We start from the raw sequence: 20,579 nt of genomic DNA, 5'->3' as shown, positions 1-20,579 counted from the left end.
CCCCTCTCAATCCAGCAATGTGCCTTAGAGCCTCAGCTGTCCTGACTCCCTCTTCTCATTGGCTGAGACAGCAGTGGGAGCTATTAACCAATGAGGAGAGAGTGGGGAGGGACTGTGTCTTATAGACCTATAGAGCAGGGCTCGGGAAGGAGCACACACCAGTGCCCCCTTGCTATGGGAGGCACTGGTAAAAGGGAGGAACATGGAGCACCAGCGGGGTCCTGAGAAGAGGATTGGGGCTGCTTTGTGCAAAACCATTGCACAGAGCAGATAAGTATAACATGTTTTTTATTTATTTAACCACTTTAAGACCGGAAAGATTTGCCATCGTAATGACCAAGCCATATTTTGCGTTTTGGCACTGCGTTATTTTAACGGACAATTGCGCGTTCGGGCAATGCTGTACCCAAATAAAATTGATGTTCTTTTTTTTCCCACAAATAGAGTTTCTTTTGGTGGTATTTGATCACCTGTGCGATTTTATTTTTTGCGCTATAAACAAAAAAACAGCGACATTTTTGAAAAAAAAAAAAAAAACAATATTTTTCACATTCTGCTATATAACATTCTCAAAAAAAACTTTTAAAAATCAAAATTTTTTTAACATTTTAGGCCAATTTGTTTTCTGCTACATATTTAAAAAATCACAATAAGCGTATTTTGATTGCTTTGCGCAAAAGTTATTGTGTCTACTAACTACGATTTATGTCATTTTTATTGTTTTTTTTTTTTTACTAGTAATGGCGGCGATCTGCGATTTTTTGCGGGACTGCGACATTGAGGCGGACAGATTGGACCCCTAACATTTTTGACACTTTTGGGGGTACCAGTGACATTACTACAGTAATCAGTGCTAAAAATATGCACTGTTACTGTAATAATGACACTGGCAGGGAAGGGGTTAAATGTGAGCCTAGGAGAGTGATTCTAACTGTGGGGGGGCATGGCTTGTGAAATGACCATAGAGACATGTGATCCTATATAGAAGGATCACATGAGCTCTGTGATCATTTCAGGGAGAAGAGCGGTCGGCTGTGTTTACAACAGTCGACCGTCCTTCGCCCACAGCGGGGATTCGATCGCAGGTGTCAGTCGGCAATCGGGGCCACCTGACCCATGCATCGGCTTCCCCACTGCCGAGTAAGCACTTTGGAATATTTGATGACCTATCCAAATCGATCACAGTCTCATCATCAGATCTTCCAATATTAGCCTATATCTGTTATTCTTCCTCCAAAGGTTTCACCACCATAAAACCAAGTAAATATATAGTACTATAGTGTAGTAATTTTATTGCACCAGATTTTGAAATAACAGAGAATATTGCACCTACATGTAACTGTGCCCTGACTCTGCACAAATGTATATAACCTTGTTGATCTAAATGCTGCCACTTCTCCCTCTTGGGATTGGCGTGCGTTCTACCACCAGGAAGTTGAGGCGTGACGCCAGAAGTGAGTCGGAAGTGACAATGCCTGCAAGGCTTCCGACTAGTTTCACAAACTACATCTTCAGGGAAGCCTTTGGTTTATGGTGGTGAAAATCCTTTGGAGGGAGGATAACAGATATAATGTTATATGCTATGAGGAAGGCGTAAAGCCGAAACGCGTCAGCATTTGTCATGTTGTCACCGCTATCCATGTTGGAATAAAGAATTTTACTTGGAAGAAGCCTTTTCGTGTGCCGGGTTTATTCATATAACATTTGGTTTGGACGTTCAGCCTGAGCACCGACACTTAGCTCTTTATCTTCTCACAGTGCAGTGGAGCTAGGGTGAGTTATTGATTATGCCAGAATAACAGATATAGGCTAATATTGGAAGATCTGATGATGAGACCGTGCTCAATTTAGATGGGTCATCAAATATCCCAAAGCACTTATTGACCTTTATTCATTTAGAGGTCTCTGGAGCCATGGTGAGCATGTAATTCTCACAGTGGTGGTGGTAATTGGTGCTTTATTGGAAGATTACCCCTTAAAACTGAAGAAGATCACATTATATAGTGTGTGATATACCATGATTATTTATGGACTTTATTTATGGACCTTTTTTAGTTGATTTCAATGTATGGTGTTGAGGTTGTATTAGTGCCAATTCCTTTTTTGAGTTTATATTTATAATGATATTTCACTATAACTTCACTTTCACTTTTACTTCATAAGGGAGCAGGCACCTTTTTATGTTTTTTTTTTTTTTTATCATAAGGTTGTAGTAAGTTGCTTGTGTGAATCAATAAATCTGTTACCTTGCCCAGAACAGTTCTGGTGTCCTTTTTGGGAAATGTATCTGCAAGATATATTACATATGGTGTAAGAGATTTATGCCTATGGTCTTCAACAGTCATTAAAGCACCCTTCAACTAGTTTAAGATAGATTGTTAAACACAGATCTTAATGGGAGTTTTCATTGTCACTTTAAACAAGCTATCAGCCTTTCATCAAGTTTCAAGTAGTGCTGAAGCTTACTGAAAGACCGCTGACAGTTTGTTTAAAGTGACAGCCAGCACTCCTATTTATCACCCACAAGCTGGAGCTGAAGGTGCGTTAAAGAGATACTGTCATCTTCCCAATTCAGCAAAAAGTGGCAATGTCTTTGCAAAGGGCCTACCTTGGCCCACTGATAGCTTGCCAACACTCATCCAGGGTTTCTTTTTCCATACCAGCTGGCAATAATACCTGGAGCTTCTGAATAGGGATGAGCTTGGATTTGGCCCAAGACCAAGTTCAAACTGAACCCAGATAGAAGTGATCACTCTCACCCACAACACTATGGCCAGGGCATTCTATGCCCTGCAGCTGCATGTACACAAGGAGTGGGGGATGTTTGTGACATTGTTGACCTAATATGGCCACAATGATGTCACAAGTATCCCACTTGTTCAATGACATTGACCCAATATGGTCATGTTGCCATATTAGGGCAATAATATTACAAGCCTCCCGTCCCTTTGTGTGCGTGCAGCTGCGAGGCAGGGAATTGTGAACTGGATTTGCAGCTGCAGAATTTCGACTCAGTAGTCGTGTAGAGATGTGTTGAATTACCATATCCAACTCTCCAGACTCATCATTGTGGCCCAGCCTGCCTCAGCATGCAAATATACAGACACTCAGATAAGATGTTCCTGGAGTGATAGGTTGTATACGATAGTATAGAGGTGATGTGCTGAAAGGACAGGCGTGAGTAGTGATAGCAATGATAGGCACTCAATAGTAATGTTCAGGAGTGTTAGCAGATGGTGATAGATAGTATGCAGATAGGTTAGCAATCATGTACAAATAACAGGTGGTAGGGGACAGCAGATGAAGTGTACAGGAATTGCTAACTCAGTGCAAGGATATAGATGGTAGTAGACTCAAGAGCTAGCAATCTATGTAACAGTGCAGATGATAGAAATAGTAATGCATAGATAGCAACAGTCTTTAGTATGCAAGAGTAGATATTGTAAGTTGATAGGAAGGAATCCCCTGTGGGGTACTTATCACTAGTTGGTTTAGAGAGATGAGGGGTCCGGTAATGAGATAAGGATCAAGTAGCGAGATACAGGATCAGTAGCGAGTGTCATGGTCTTACCTTCTTGCTGTTCTCCTTCGTTTGACATGTGCTGGCGGCCATCTTGGTTTCTGGGTTTCTTGTAGCCTCCCACCCTGCGGCTCCTCCTTCCCACTGGGAGGAGCTGGATGCCTAGCTCATATATATAGGAGGTCTGTGGCTTCAGTTCCTTGCTTGGTCCTCCTGTGTTCACATGCTTCTAAGACTGCTGCTGCTTCTGGTCCCTGATCCTGGCTTCGTCTGACTACCCTGCTGGTTCCTGATCCTGGCTTCGTCTGACTACCCTGCTGGTTCCTGATCCTGGCTTCGTCTGACTACCCTGCTGGTTCCTGATCCTGGCTTCGTCTGACTACCCTGCTGGTTCCTGATCCCGGCTTCATCTGACTACCCTCCTGGTTCCTGACCTCTGGCTTCGCAAAGGACTCTGCCTCGGTTTCGCCATCCGTTTGGACTTTTGCTTTACAACTTGATTTTCAATAAAGCCTTCTTATTTTCACTTATCTGTTGTTGTACGTCTGGTTCATGGTTCCGCGACATTAGGACCAAGCCATGAATTCTGACGGTACAGGGCCATCCTCGCTACCCACGCTGGTTGCCAGACTTGATCAGCAGGATCACCTGTTGGGTCGGTTCGCCGTGGCGTTGCAAACCCTGCTTGAACGCACGGCTCATTTCGCTCCCGTTGCCGATGGGTCGGTTGTCGCTCCTGGGTCCGCTCCTACTGCCGCTCCGGTTGTTGCGCCAGAGTCTACCCCGACACCTGTTGTTGCGCCTGCGGTGTTTCGGGGTATGACCGGTTCTGCCCCCCTTCCACAGCGCTTTGGGGGAGAGCCAACTCAGTGCCGAGGTTTCCTTAACCAGGTGGGCATTTATTTCGAGTTGCTGCCACATGCCTTTCCTACTGAGAGATCAAAGGTGGGCTTCTTAATTTCGCTGCTCTCGGACAAAGCCTTGGCCTGGGCCAGCCCTTTATGGGAGAACAACAATCCGGTGGTTGCCGAGTTTTCCGGTTTTGTTGCTTCTCTTCGGAGGGTATTCGATGTGCCGGCTCGTGCTGCCTCTGCTGCGAAGCTCCTTATGTCCATCAGACAGGGTTCACGATCCGTAGCTGAATACGCCATTGAGTTTCGTACCCTGGCAGCAGAGGTGGGCTGTAATAATGAGGCTCTGGTCGCTGCTTTCTCTCATGGTCTCTCGGATGCCTTGAAGGATGAGGTTGCAGCTAAGGACCTACCAGTGGAGCTCGAGTCTCTTATTTCTTTCTTGATTTTGATTGACACCAGACTCAGGGAGAGACCTTCCTTTAAGGAGAGTCTGCGGAGGCCTCCTAACAGATTGGCGCCTACCTTTGCTGTCCCACCCGTGCCTCCCTCTCCTCCCACGCCTCCTGGGGATGACTTGGCTGGGGGTGAACCCATGCAGCTGGGCTTTGCTCGCCTGTCCGAGGGGGAGAGGGTACTCCGAAGACGCGAGGGTCGATGCATGTACTGTGGTCTCGGTGGGCATTTTCGGTTGGCATGTCCGAACCGTCCGGGAAACGCTCGCACCTGAGATCCTGTCGGAGGCAGATCTTGGGTGGAGTCTCCTCGTCCCCGGTTTCCCGTGTTGACAAACCACTGATCACTGTTGTCCTCTCCTGGGTCGGGGGCTCAGTGACGACCCAGGCGTTGGTGGACTCTGGTGCTGGTGGTTTGTTCATTGATAGTGTGTTCGCTGCCGCCAATTCCATTCCTCTGCAGGCCCGAGGTTCTCCACTGGCTCTTGAGGCGATAGACGGCAGACCCCTTCTGCCGCCACACGTGACTCATGAGACCCTTCCAGTGGGGATAGCCATTGGTGCCGTTCACAGAGAGTCGGTCTGCTTCCAGGTTATTTCGTCTCCACACTACTCGGTGGTCTTGGGGTACCCCTGGCTCCAGAAGCATAATCCGACTTTCGATTGGAGATCGGCCGAGATCCTCTCGTGGTCACCGCAGTGTGGGGCTAGTTGCATCCATGGGCCTGTCAAGTTGCTGTGTACTTCCTCGGACTCTCTGTTGCCTCCTGAATACGAGGAGTACCGGGATGTATTCGATAAGGTGCGCGCGGTTGCCCTACCTCCGCACCGCCCATACGATTGTGCCATCGAGTTACAACCTGGTGCCGTTCCTCCTCGTGGCAAGGTCTATCCACTGTCGGTAGCGGAGAATGAGGCCATGGAGGAGTACGTGAAGGAGGCGCTTTCACGCGGACACATTCGCAAATCCTCGTCCCCGGCAGGGGCTGGATTTTTCTTTGTGAAAAAGAAGGGCGGTGAGTTGAGGCCTTGCATCGATTACAGGGGTCTCAATCGCATCACGATCAAGAACGCTTACCCGATACCCTTGATTTCCGAGCTGTTCGATCGCCTTAAAGGGGCCACGGTCTTTACCAAACTCGACCTGAGGGCGGCATATAACCTCGTAAGGATCAAGGCGGGCGATGAGTGGAAGACCGCGTTTAACACCAGGACCGGTCATTATGAATCCTTGGTTATGCCCTTTGGGTTGTGCAATGCGCCCGCAGTCTTTCAGGAATTCATTAACGATGTTTTCCGTGACCTGTTGCAGCAGTGTGTGGTGGTCTATTTGGATGACATCTTGGTATATTCTGAATCCATGGAGACCCACATTCTGGATGTCAGACAAGTGTTGCAACGGTTACGAGAGAACAAGCTGTTCGGTAAGCTTGAGAAATGCGAATTTCACCGATCCCAGGTAACCTTCTTAGGTTACATCATTTCCGCTGAGGGGTTCTCCATGGATCTTGAGAAGGTTTCGGCTGTCTTACAGTGGCCCCAGCCCAGTGGTCTTCGCTCCCTGCAGCGCTTTTTAGGCTTCGCCAATTATTATCGGAAGTTCATCAGGGACTTTTCCATGCTAGCCAAGCCTCTCACGGATCTGACCAGGAAGGGCAGTAATTCCCAGGTCTGGCCGCTCGAGGCCATCCGAGCTTTTGAGGCTCTAAAGTCCGCCTTTGTGTCGGCTCCGATTCTGTCGCATCCCAACCCTGGGTTGCCCTTTGTCCTCGAGGTGGACGCGTCTGAGATGGGAGTAGGCGCCCTTCTGTCTCAGCGTAGAACACCAGAGGGTCCTCTGCTTCCTTGTGGGTTTTACTCCCGGAAACTGTCTTCCGCGGAGTGCAACTATCAGATTGGTGACAGGGAGTTATTGGCCATCGTGCAGGCCCTTAAAGAATGGAGGCACTTGCTCGAGGGTTCGGTGGTTCCGGTCCTCATCCTGACGGACCACAAGAATCTGACCTACCTTTCTGAGGCCAAGAGATTGACACCACGTCAGGCCAGATGGGCTCTGTTCTTGTCACGTTTTAATTACGTGGTCTCCTACCTACCTGGTTCCAAGAACATCAGGGCGGATGCCTTATCACGGCAGTACTCCGACCTGTCCAGGGAGGAGTCGATTCCGACTTCGGTCATACCTCCGAATCAGATCCTGGCCGCCATTCGCACCAGCCTGACCTCTCACCTGGGTGAGCAGATTTTGGCGGCTCAATCTGGTGCTCCCTCTGGGAGACCCAACGGCAGATGTTTTGTGCCTGAGGAGTTGCGCACTCGGTTGTTGCGAACCTACCATAACTCCAAGACCGCGGGGCATCCTGGAAAGAATCAACTGTCCTGGGCTGTTTCACGTCTGTTCTGGTGGCCTTCCCTACGTTCCGACATCGCCGCATATGTAGCGGCATGTTCCGTTTGTGCCCAGAGTAAGTCCCCTCGGCACCTTCCGTTGGGCCTTCTGCAACCCATAGCCACCGGGGAGCGCCCATGGTCACACCTGGGGATGGATTTCATTGTGGACCTCCCTGCATCCCGAGGCCATACGGTCATTCTCATGATTGTGGATCGATTTTCCAAAATGTGCCACTGTGTTCCTCTCAAGAAGTTACCCTCTGCACAGGAGTTGGCCACGATTTTTGCCAGGGAGGTCTTCCGGTTGCACGGTTTGCCCAAGGAGATTGTGTCGGATCGGGGGAGTCAGTTTGTGTCCAGGTTCTGGCGCGCCTTTTGCTCCCAGTTGGGGATTCATCTCTCCTTCTCCTCGGCCTACCACCCTCAGTCCAATGGGGCCGCAGAACGATCCAATCAGGCCTTGGAGAAATTCCTTCGTTGCTATGTCTCCGATCACCAAGACAATTGGGTTGACCTCCTGCCTTGGGCTGAGTTTGCCAGGAACACGGCGGTGAACTCTTCCTCTGGGACGTCTCCCTTCATGGCCAATTATGGGTTCCAACCTGCCGTGTTACCGGAGGTATTCTCTCCCCAGGATATTCCGGCTGTGGAGGATCACCTTTCCTTCCTACGTGCTTCTTGGGTACAGATCCAGAAGTCCCTTGAGGTCTCTGCGCAGCGCCAGAGACTCCAGGCTGATCGCAGACGAGCGCCTGCTCCTTCCTACCAGGCCGGAGACCGTGTATGGTTGTCCACCCGCAACCTCAACCTTCGAGTGCCCACTCCCAAGCTGGCGCCTCGCTTTGTTGGTCCCTTCCGAGTGCTTCGCAGGGTAAACCCGGTAGCCTATGCCCTTGCGCTTCCTCCTGGCATGCGGATCTCCAACGTGTTTCATGTCTCCCTGTTGAAGCCACTGGTGTGTAATCGTTTCACTTCCTCGGTTCCTCTGCCCCGTCCGGTCCAAGTGGGCAATCGTGAGGAGTATGAGGTGAGCAATATCCTGGACTCACGCCTGGTCCGCGGTCGGGTGCAGTTTTTGGTTCATTGGCGTGGTTATGGTCCAGAGGAGCGTTCCTGGGTTCCCTCCGCAGATGTCCATGCTCCTGCCTTGCTCCGAGCCTTCCACGCACGCTTCCCTCAGAAACCGTTCTTTTCTCTGCGGAGGAGGGGCCCTTGAGGGGGAGGTACTGTCATGGTCTTACCTTCTTGCTGTTCTCCTTCGTTTGACATGTGCTGACGGCCATCTTGGTTTCTGGGTTTCTTGTAGCCTCCCACCCTGCGGCTCCTACTTCCCACTGGGAGGAGCTGGATGCCTAGCTCATATATATAGGAGGTCTGTGGCTTCAGTTCCTTGCTTGGTCCTCCTGTGTTCACATGCTTCTAAGACTGCTGCTGCTTCTGGTCCCTGATCCTGGCTTCGTCTGACTACCCTGCTGGTTCCTGATCCTGGCTTCGTCTGACTACCCTGCTGGTTCCTGATCCTGGCTTCGTCTGACTACCCTGCTGGTTCCTGATCCTGGCTTCGTCTGACTACCCTGCTGGTTCCTGATCCTGGCTTCGTCTGACTACCCTCCTGGTTCCTGACCTCTGGCTTCGCAAAGGACTCTGCCTCGGTTTCGCCATCCGTTTGGACTTTTGCTTTACAGCTTGATTTTCAATAAAGCCTTCTTATTTTCACTTATCTGTTGTTGTACGTCTGGTTCATGGTTCCGTGACAGCGAGATACAGGATCAAGTAGCGAGACTCCGGTCTATCCAGATACTGGGGAAATAGCTGGAGGCTTCGGCAGCGTCAGACAAGGCTGTATAACAAGCGGTTTGCACGAACACCTTGTGAGTGAAAGCCGGCGATTGAAATACCTGCTCAGAGCGGCGCCTAGTTATGACGTCATGAGAGTTAAAGGGACAGGTAGCTATATGCGGAAGAAATGGGCTGGAAGGGTACCGAAGGTACCAGAATCTTACAGGAATGCCCTGACCAGAGTTGATTGGGTTTGCAGTGGGTGGAAGTGCCAGCTTCTTAAATGAGGAAGCATGTGATCTTCTCCCATGTAACAGCGCTTGCAGCCAATTGCAATGCTGATCAGTGTGACATGACAGAAGGAGTGATGTCAGATGGGAGTGAGAGGCCCTTTGCAAAGACAGTGCTACTTTGCCTTCATAAACCTGCTCAAAACAGGTACAAGGACCTGCTGCAGCAGATGTTCACCACAATCTGAACATTTCTGAAAGCTTGATTGCAGCTTGTTTAAAACTTCCATGAAGGTGTGTGTTAACATTCTCAGTGTGGTACCAAAAGCCGCTTTTAAGCCAGGTTCACAACTATCTGTTTTTACTCACCTCCCCGAATGGCCCACCTAAAGTGTAAAATATAGCTGGAGGGGGGCTGTTCATATGCCACAGCTGCGATGATTTGCAAATTTACCATGGCATGTCAAGTTCACAGGTGGCAGTGCCATGCCATCAAACTTTTCCATTCACGTCAATGGGGCCACACCAAAACCGTGAGTTAAAGCGGAGTTCCGGTCACAGATTCGTTTTTTTTCTTTAAATACCTCCCAAACAGTGATCCACCGCCCTTCTTATATCCGCTAATCCGGTTTTATACATGTAAATAATAGATTGACAATACTAAAATCTTACTTTATAAAATGTTTTCAGAGCGCCGCCATCTTTTCCATGGTCACCCGAAGCCCCAGTGTGCACATATATGCCCTGCTTCCTGGTTGTAGATGGAGGGGGGCCGATCAATGCAGCGCGAAATCTCACGCATGCCCAGTACTATGCTGTGGCTGTGACTCCACTCTCTCTACAACAAACAAAGGAAAGTACTGGCAATAGGCTGGCGCCGTCCGCGCTGTGCTCCGCCTCTCATCGCGTCATTTTCTGTTTGGAAGTAACGCGATGAGAGGAGCGGCCGGCTGCCTACGTCACTGCCCATTGCCTCCTGGGAGTGACCAGTAAGAGCTCCCAGGACGCATTGCGGGACAGGAAGTGACGGCGCGGGCCGCAGCCGCACAGGGAGGAAGTGGAAGGAAAGGTGAGTATATTTTCTGCTGAAACAAGGTAAGTAAAAAAAAAAAAAAAATTTGCGAATATCCAATTCTTTTTCAGGGTACAATAAGTAAGCGGATGCCACAGAATCTATGATAACGATTTTGCGGCCGGAACTCCGCTTTAAAAGCTTGCCTCTCGGTTGCAGAGCATTAAAATTGTAAATGACCCTTCGGCAAAAAGCAGGATGATCTCATGAGTCTCTGACAATGATTGCTTAGCCACACTCGGGAAAGCGATCCTCTGCGGATTGCTTTTTCAAAGAATGGACAAGTGTAAGCCTAGTCCATAGACTTCAAGAGAGTTTCCAGAATTTGTCTGAAAGTTTTTGTAGATACTTTTCAAAGACTTGCTACACACAGTTCTGCAGGCTCTTTTTTAGAAGCTCAGTTACAAGTCCTATACCTTTAGCACTTGTGGAGTGGACAAACACTTGCTGGGTATTCAGAAGAGATTTACTGTATTTAACAAACTGAATGATGATTGCAACATTGAAGAGAAAAACAACTTCTGAAAACCACACAATACTGATGTAGATCAGAAGAGTTCCCAACGTTTTAAAAAATCAATCTCTGCAAAATTGTATCAATATGTATTATTTTTCAGAATTTTCTGCAACTGCAGCTTAAAGAGAAGTATGGGATTCAGTGTTTTTCCCAGTTTTATACTTACCTAAGTGCAGTGCCGGGACAAGGTCACCTGGAGCCCAGGGCTAACATGCCAAATTGGCCACCCCCCCCCCCCCCCCCCAAGATGAATGGCCATTATGTGTCAGCAAAAACCCCCTCCTCTCTGCATGCTTACACACTAAGCAAAAATTCTCCCTCCCCCAGTAAAAATCCACCCCCTTGCTGAAATCCCTCCACCAGCCCAATTCTCCCCAGCCAGCTCAAATCCTCTCATTCCAGATATGCTCCCAGCAAAACCACAACTCCCCCCCCCAAAGAAAAAAAATCCCCCTTCCTAGCAAAAAATACTTTACCCCTCAAATTTCCCCTCCAAGCAAAAATCCTCTCCCCCCCAAATGCAAATCCCCCCTCCCAGCCCAATATCCCCTCCCCTCAGTGGTGTATTTAGGTTTTGTGCTGCCCTAGGCCTGACTAAACTTGGGCACCCCCTAATTTAAATACGACCCACCCCTTCCTGTCTACGGTCTGTCCAAATGTCCTCACCGGTGGATATTATCACAGCGCAGGCAGCAGTGTGACCGCTTTATGGGGGTGCCAGACTGATTTGCCTCCTGGAGCCTGCCCTCCGGCCCAATTTGCCCCATAAGACTGGCACTATACTAAAAGTGTAGCGCAAGCCAGTGGGGACCCTTTTTGTGTGGGAGCCGGGAGTAGGCTGTTTATTTTTCGTGCGGGGTGCGGCTTTTTTGCTGCCCCCCTTCAAAGTGCTGCCCTAGGCCTGGGTCTTGTTGGGGACAAGGGACTGCCTCCCCTAATCCTCCATTCTAGCATAACCCCCCCCCCCCCCCTTTGGATACAAACTGAAAAGATTAGGAAGGTCCTCATCAGTACTGAGCTTGAGCATGTTCAAACTAGAATCTGAGCCCACATGTGCAGCCTATTCCTGTGGCAGTGCATATACACCCCCTTCTACATGTGCAGCTGAAAGGTGGGGAATTCCCTGGGTGCAAATGATTGGCCCGTACAAATGACAGTTTCCAGAGGGTCCAAACATGCCTGAGCTCATTACTGGTCCCCATATTACATAGTTTTAGTAAATCTAAAATAGTATCTACAAAGATTGCAATGTGTATGGGGATACACTGATCAGCCATAACATTATGACCCCTGACAGGTAAAGTGAATGACATTGATTATCTTGTTACAATGACATCTAAAAGGGAGTGGGGTATATTAGATGCAAGTGAACATGTTGTCCCTGAAGGTGATGTGTTAAAAGCAGAAACAAAATGGGCAAGCATAAGGATTTAAGTGATTTTGACAAGGGCCAAATCGTAATGACTAGATGATTGGGTCAGAGCAACTCCAAGAGGAGAGGACCGACAACGGCTGTGAAATGAATGGGAGGTGATGTCACCCATAGACTTACTATGGGTTTCTGTTGTCAAGTGCCTCTCCTGCACCCAACTCCACACTGAAGCCACCGCTGACAGCTGATGCTGGGACCGGATCAGATCGGGTGTAGAAAAGGGAAGTACAGTTATTTTTGCTTTACAGGGTTAGATAGAATAGTCTTAGAATGTGGCACAGAGCAGATTTAGTGTTAGGTTTTGACTGGACCTAACCATTAAAGGATCTGCAACTAACACAGCCTCTCTTAAAGAGGTTGTAAACCCATAGATTTTTTTTTTTTTCGCAACCTGAAAGAGAAACACATAATGAACTAGTATGCATTGCTTACTAGTTCATTATGAAATACTTACCTTAGAACGAGCCCCCGCCGTGCCGCCCGCTTACCTCTATGACGGGCAACATGTTCAGTCGCCCGTCTGCCGGGATCGCGGTATCCGGCCATCTGATTGGCCGGAGCCGCGGTGACGTCACCTCCGCGCACGCGTGCGGGAGCCGACGGTCACGGCATGGGGCTATGAAGGAACGGCACCAGCGGCCGTTCCTTCAGAGCGCATGCGCCAGTGACGTCACTGGCTGCATGTAAGGTAAATATCTCCTAAACGTTACATGATTAGGAGATATTTACAGTACCTATAGGTAAGCCTTATCATAGGTATACTTGCAGAGGAGGGTTTACTTCCTCTTTAAGGGGTCTAGCAGAGTCCATGCCTCAACAGGTTATGGTGGGTGGTCATAATGTTGTGGCTGATCAGTGTATATGTTAAAGTTTACAAACAAACAGAAATGAGTGTACAAGTGTGATAAAAAATAAGAATATTTGTTGATCTTTAGCAGAGCCTTTGATTTAGGAATAACAATATATTAAAGTACCCTTGATATTTTTTTTCCAGAGTACCTCCAGGGTTCAGGACTGCTTCTCATAACCCATGTGGCTTAGTAGTGCAGCCTCCCCCCGTATGTATGTAGTGTAGCACAGCCATGATCCTGGATATATGTAGTGTAGTACAGCCATGATCCTGGATGTATGTAGTGTAGTACAGTCATGATCCTGGATGTATGTAGTGTAGTACAGCCATGATCCTGGATGTATGTAGTGTAGTACAGCCATGATCCTGGATATATGTAGTGTAGTACAGCCATGATCCTGGATATATGTAGTGTAGTACAGCCATGATCCTGGATGTATGTAGTGTAGTACAGTCATGATCCTGGATATATGGAGTGTAGTACAGCCATGATCCTGGATATATGTAGTGTAGTACAGCCATGATCCTGGATATATGTAGTGTAGTACAGCCATGAACCTGGATATATGTAGTGTAGTACAGTCATGAACCTGGATATATGTAGAGTAGTACAGCCATGATCCTGGATGTTTGTAGTGTAGTACAGCTATGATCCTGGATATATGTAGTGTAGTACAGCCATGATCCTGGATGTATGTAGTGCAGTACAGCCATGAACCTGGATATATGTAGTTTAGTACAGTTATGATCCTCAATGTATGTAATGTAGTTAAGTCATGATCCTGGATGTATGTAGTGTAGTACAGTCATGATACTGGATGTATGTAGTGTAGTACAGCCATGAACCTGGATATATGTAGTGTAGTACAGCCATGAACCTGGATATATGTAGTGTAGTACAGTCATGATCCTGGATGTATGCAGTGTAGTACAGCCATGATCCTGGATATATGTAGTGTAGTACAGCCATGATCCTGGATGTATGTAGTGTAGTACAGTCATGAACCTGGATATATGTAGTGTAGTACAGTCATGATCCTGGATGTATGTAGTGTAGTACAGCCATGATCCTGGATGTATGTAGTGTAGTACAGTCATAATCCTGGATGTATGTAGTGTAGTACAGCCATGATCCTGGATGTATGTAGTGTAGTACAGTCATAATCCTGGATATATGTAGTGTAGTACAGTCATGATCCTGGATGTATGCAGTGTAGTACAGCCATAATCCTGGATATATGTAGTGTAGTACAGCCATGATCCTGGATGTATGTAGTGTAGTACAGTCATGATACTGGATGTATGTAGTGTAGTACAGTCATAATCCTTGATGTATGTAGTGTAGTACAGTCATGATCCTGGATATATGTAGTGTAGTACAGCCATGATCCTGGATGTATGTAGTGTAGTACAGTCATGATCCTGGATATATGTAGTGTAGTACAGCCATGATCCTGGATGTATGTAGTGTAGTACAGTCATGATCCTGGATATATGTAGTGCAGTACAGTAATGATCCTGGATGAGTGTAGTGTAGTACAGCCATGATCCTGGATATATGTAGTGTAGTACAGCCATGATCCTGGATGTATGTAGTGAAGTACAGTCATGATCCTGGATGTGTGTAGTAGTGAAGTGCAGCCATGATCCTGAATGTATGTACAGTAGTACAGTCATGATCCTGAATATATGTAGAGTAGTACAGCCATGATCTTGGATGTATGTAGTGTAGTACAGCCATGATCCTGGATAATATATGTAGTGTAGAACAGTCATGATCCTTGATGTATGTAGTGCAGTACAGCCATGATCCTGGATGTATGTAGTGAAGTACAGTCATGATCCTGGATATATGTAGTGTAGTACAGCCATGATCCTGGATGTATGTAGTGTAGTACAGCCATGATCCTGGATGTATGTAGTGTAGTACAGCCATGATCCTGGATATATGTAGTGTAGTACAGTCATGATCCTGGATGTATGTAGTTTAGTACAGCCATGATCCTGGATATATGTAGTGTAGTACAGGCATGATCCTGGATGTATGTAGTGTAGTACAGCCATGATCCTGGATGTATGTAGTGTAGTACAGCCATGATCCTGGATATATGTAGTGTAGTACAGTCATGATCCTGGATGTATGTAGTTTAGTACAGCCATGATCCTGGATATATGTAGTATAGTACAGCCATGAACCTGGATGTATGTAGTGTATTACAGTCATGATCCTGGATGTATGTAGTGTAGTACAGTCATGATCCTGGATGTATGTAGTGTAGTACAGTCATGATCCTGGATGTATGTAGTGCATTACAGTCATGATCCTGGATGTATGTTGTGTAGTACAGCCATGATCCTGGATGTATGTAGTGTAGTACAGTCATGATCCTGGATGTATGTTGTGTAGTACAGCCATGATCCTGGATGTATGTAGTGTAGCACAGCCATGATCCTGGATATATGTAGTGTAGTACAGCCATGATCCTGGATGTATGTAGTGTAGTACAGTCATGATCCTGGATGTATGTAGTGTAGTACAGCCATGATCCTGGATGTATGTAGTGTAGTACAGCCATGATCCTGGATATATGTAGTGTAGTACAGCCATGATCCTGGATATATGTAGTGTAGTACAGCCATGATCCTGGATGTATGTAGTGTAGTACAGTCATGATCCTGGATATATGGAGTGTAGTACAGCCATGATCCTGGATATATGTAGTGTAGTACAGCCATGATCCTGGATATATGTAGTGTAGTACAGCCATGAACCTGGATATATGTAGTGTAGTACAGTCATGAACCTAGATATATGTAGAGTAGTACAGCCATGATCCTGGATGTTTGTAGTGTAGTACAGCTATGATCCTGGATATATGTAGTGTAGTACAGCCATGATCCTGGATGTATGTAGTGCAGTACAGCCATGAACCTGGATATATGTAGTTTAGTACAGTTATGATCCTCAATGTATGTAATGTAGTTAAGTCATGATCCTGGATGTATGTAGTGTAGTACAGTCATGATACTGGATGTATGTAGTGTAGTACAGCCATGAACCTGGATATATGTAGTGTAGTACAGCCATGAACCTGGATATATGTAGTGTAGTACAGTCATGATCCTGGATGTATGCAGTGTAGTACAGCCATGATCCTGGATATATGTAGTGTAGTACAGCCATGATCCTGGATGTATGTAGTGTAGTACAGTCATGAACCTGGATATATGTAGTGTAGTACAGTCATGATCCTGGATGTATGTAGTGTAGTACAGCCATGATCCTGGATGTATGTAGTGTAGTACAGTCATAATCCTGGATGTATGTAGTGTAGTACAGCCATGATCCTGGATGTATGTAGTGTAGTACAGTCATAATCCTGGATATATGTAGTGTAGTACAGTCATGATCCTGGATGTATGCAGTGTAGTACAGCCATAATCCTGGATATATGTAGTGTAGTACAGCCATGATCCTGGATGTATGTAGTGTAGTACAGTCATGATACTGGATGTATGTAGTGTAGTACAGTCATAATCCTTGATGTATGTAGTGTAGTACAGTCATGATCCTGGATATATGTAGTGTAGTACAGCCATGATCCTGGATGTATGTAGTGTAGTACAGTCATGATCCTGGATATATGTAGTGTAGTACAGCCATGATCCTGGATGTATGTAGTGTAGTACAGTCATGATCCTGGATATATGTAGTGCAGTACAGTAATGATCCTGGATGAGTGTAGTGTAGTACAGACATGATCCTGGATATATGTAGTGTAGTACAGCCATGATCCTGGATGTATGTAGTGAAGTACAGTCATGATCCTGGATGTGTGTAGTAATGAAGTGCAGCCATGATCCTGAATGTATGTACAGTAGTACAGTCATGATCCTGAATATATGTAGAGTAGTACAGCCATGATCTTGGATGTATGTAGTGTAGTACAGCCATGATCCTGGATAATATATGTAGTGTAGTACAGTCATGATCCTTGATGTATGTAGTGCAGTACAGCCATGATCCTGGATGTATGTAGTGAAGTACAGTCATGATCCTGGATATATGTAGTGTAGTACAGCCATGATCCTGGATGTATGTAGTGTAGTACAGCCATGATCCTGGATGTATGTAGTGTAGTACAGCCATGATCCTGGATATATGTAGTGTAGTACAGTCATGATCCTGGATGTATGTAGTTTAGTACAGCCATGATCCTGGATATATGTAGTGTAGTACAGGCATGATCCTGGATGTATGTAGTGTAGTACAGCCATGATCCTGGATGTATGTAGTGTAGTACAGCCATGATCCTGGATATATGTAGTGTAGTACAGTCATGATCCTGGATGTATGTAGTTTAGTACAGCCATGATCCTGGATATATGTAGTATAGTACAGCCATGAACCTGGATGTATGTAGTGTATTACAGTCATGATCCTGGATGTATGTAGTGTAGTACAGTCATGATCCTGGATGTATGTAGTGTAGTACAGTCATGATCCTGGATGTATGTAGTGCATTACAGTCATGATCCTGGATGTATGTTGTGTAGTACAGCCATGATCCTGGATGTATGTAGTGTAGTACAGTCATGATCCTGGATGTATGTTGTGTAGTACAGCCATGATCCTGGATGTATGTAGTGTAGTACAGTCATGATCCTGGATATATGTAGTGTAGTACAGTCATGATCCTGGATGTATGTAGTGTAGTACAGCCATGATCCTGGATGTATGTAGTGTAGTACAGCCATGATCCTGGATGTATGTAGTGTAGTACAGCCATGATCCTGGATGTATGTAGTGTAGTACAGCCATGATCCTGGATATATGTAGTGTAGTACAGTCATGATCCTGGATGTATGTAGTTTAGTACAGCCATGATCCTGGATATATGTAGTGTAGTACAGGCATGATCCTGGATGTATGTAGTGTAGTACAGCCATGATCCTGGATGTATGTAGTGTAGTACAGCCATGATCCTGGATATATGTAGTGTAGTACAGTCATGATCCTGGATGTATGTAGTTTAGTACAGCCATGATCCTGGATATATGTAGTATAGTACAGCCATGAACCTGGATGTATGTAGTGTATTACAGTCTTGATCCTGGATGTATGTAGTGTAGTACAGTCATGATCCTGGATGTATGTAGTGCATTACAGTCATGATCCTGGATGTATGTTGTGTAGTACAGCCATGATCCTGGATGTATGTAGTGTAGTACAGTCATGATCCTGGATGTATGTTGTGTAGTACAGCCATGATCCTGGATGTATGTAGTGTAGTACAGTCATGATCCTGGATATATGCAGTGTAGTACAGCCATGATCCTGGATGTATGTAGTGTAGTACAGTCATGATCCTGGATATATGTAGTGCAGTACAGTGATGATCCTGGATGTGTGTAGTGTAGTACTGTCATGAATCTGGTTGTATGCAGTGTAGTACAGTCATGATCCTGGATGTATGTAGTGTAGTACAGCCATTATCCTGGATATATGTAGTGTAGTACAGTGATGATCCTGGATGTATGTAGTGTAGTACAGTCATGATCCTGAATATATGTAGAGTAGTACAGCCATGATCTTGGATGTATGTAGTGTAGTACAGTCATGATCCTGGATAATATATGTAGTGTAGTACAGTCATGATCCTTGATGTATGTAGAGTAGTACAGCCATGATCCTGGATGTATGTAGTGTAGTACAGCCATGATCCTGGATATATGTAGTGTAGTACAGCCATGATCCTGGATGTATGTAGTGAAGTACAGTCATGATCCTGGATGTGTGTGGTAGTGAAGTGCAGCCATGATCCTGTATGTATGTATGTACAGTAGTACAGTCATGATCCTGAATATATGTAGAGTAGTACAGCCATGATCCTGGATGTATGTAGTGCATTACAGTCATGATCCTGGATGTATGTTGTGTAGTACAGCCATGATCCTGGATGTATGTAGTGTAGTACAGTCATGATCCTGGATGTATGTTGTGTAGTACAGCCATGATCCTGGATGTATGTAGTGTAGTACAGTCATGATCCTGGATATATGTAGTGTAGTACAGCCATGATCCTGGATGTATATAGTGTAGTACAGTCATGATCCTGGATATATGTAGTGCAGTACAGTGATGATCCTGGATGTGTGTAGTGTAGTACTGTCATGATTCTGGTTGTATGCAGTGTAGTACAGTCATGATCCTGGATGTATGTAGTGTAGTACAGCCATTATCCTGGATATATGTAGTGTAGTACAGTGATGATCCTGGATGTATGTAGTGTAGTACAGTCATGATCCTGAATATATGTAGAGTAGTACAGCCATGATCTTGGATGTATGTAGTGTAGTACAGTCATGATCCTGGATAATATATGTAGTGTAGTACAGTCATGATCCTTGATGTATGTAGAGTAGTACAGCCATGATCCTGGATGTATGTAGTGTAGTACAGCCATGATCCTGGATATGTGTAGTGTAGTACAGCCATGATCCTGGATGTATGTAGTGAAGTACAGTCATGATCCTGGATGTGTGTGGTAGTGAAGTGCAGCCATGATCCTGTATGTATGTATGTACAGTAGTACAGTCATGATCCTGAATATATGTAGAGTAGTACAGCCATGATCCTGGATGTATGTAGTGCATTACAGTCATGATCCTGGATGTATGTTGTGTAGTACAGCCATGATCCTGGATGTATGTAGTGTAGTACAGTCATGATCCTGGATGTATGTTGTGTAGTACAGCCATGATCCTGGATGTATGTAGTGTAGTACAGTCATGATCCTGGATATATGTAGTGTAGTACAGCCATGATCCTGGATGTATGTAGTGTAGTACAGTCATGATCCTGGATATATGTAGTGCAGTACAGTGATGATCCTGGATGTGTGTAGTGTAGTACTGTCATGATTCTGGTTGTATGCAGTGTAGTACAGTCATGATCCTGGATGTATGTAGTGTAGTACAGCCATTATCCTGGATATATGTAGTGTAGTACAGTGATGATCCTGGATGTATGTAGTGTAGTACAGTCATGATCCTGAATATATGTAGAGTAGTACAGCCATGATCTTGGATGTATGTAGTGTAGTACAGTCATGATCCTGGATAATATATGTAGTGTAGTACAGTCATGATCCTTGATGTATGTAGAGTAGTACAGCCATGATCCTGGATGTATGTAGTGTAGTACAGCCATGATCCTGGATATATGTAGTGTAGTACAGCCATGATCCTGGATGTATGTAGTGTAGTACAGCCATGATCCTGGATATATGTAGTGTAGTACAGCCATGATCCTGGATGTATGTAGTGAAGTACAGTCATGATCCTGGATGTGTGTGGTAGTGAAGTGCAGCCATGATCCTGTATGTATGTATGTACAGTAGTACAGTCATGATCCTGAATATATGTAGAGTAGTACAGCCATGATCTTGGATGTATGTAGAGTAGTACAGCCATAATCCTGAA

The sequence above is a fragment of the Pelophylax lessonae genome, assembly GCF_965119305.1.
Source record: "Pelophylax lessonae genome assembly, chromosome: 1".
NCBI classification, from domain to species: Eukaryota; Metazoa; Chordata; class Amphibia; order Anura; family Ranidae; genus Pelophylax; species Pelophylax lessonae.
This window is presented reverse-complemented; position numbering follows the sequence as displayed.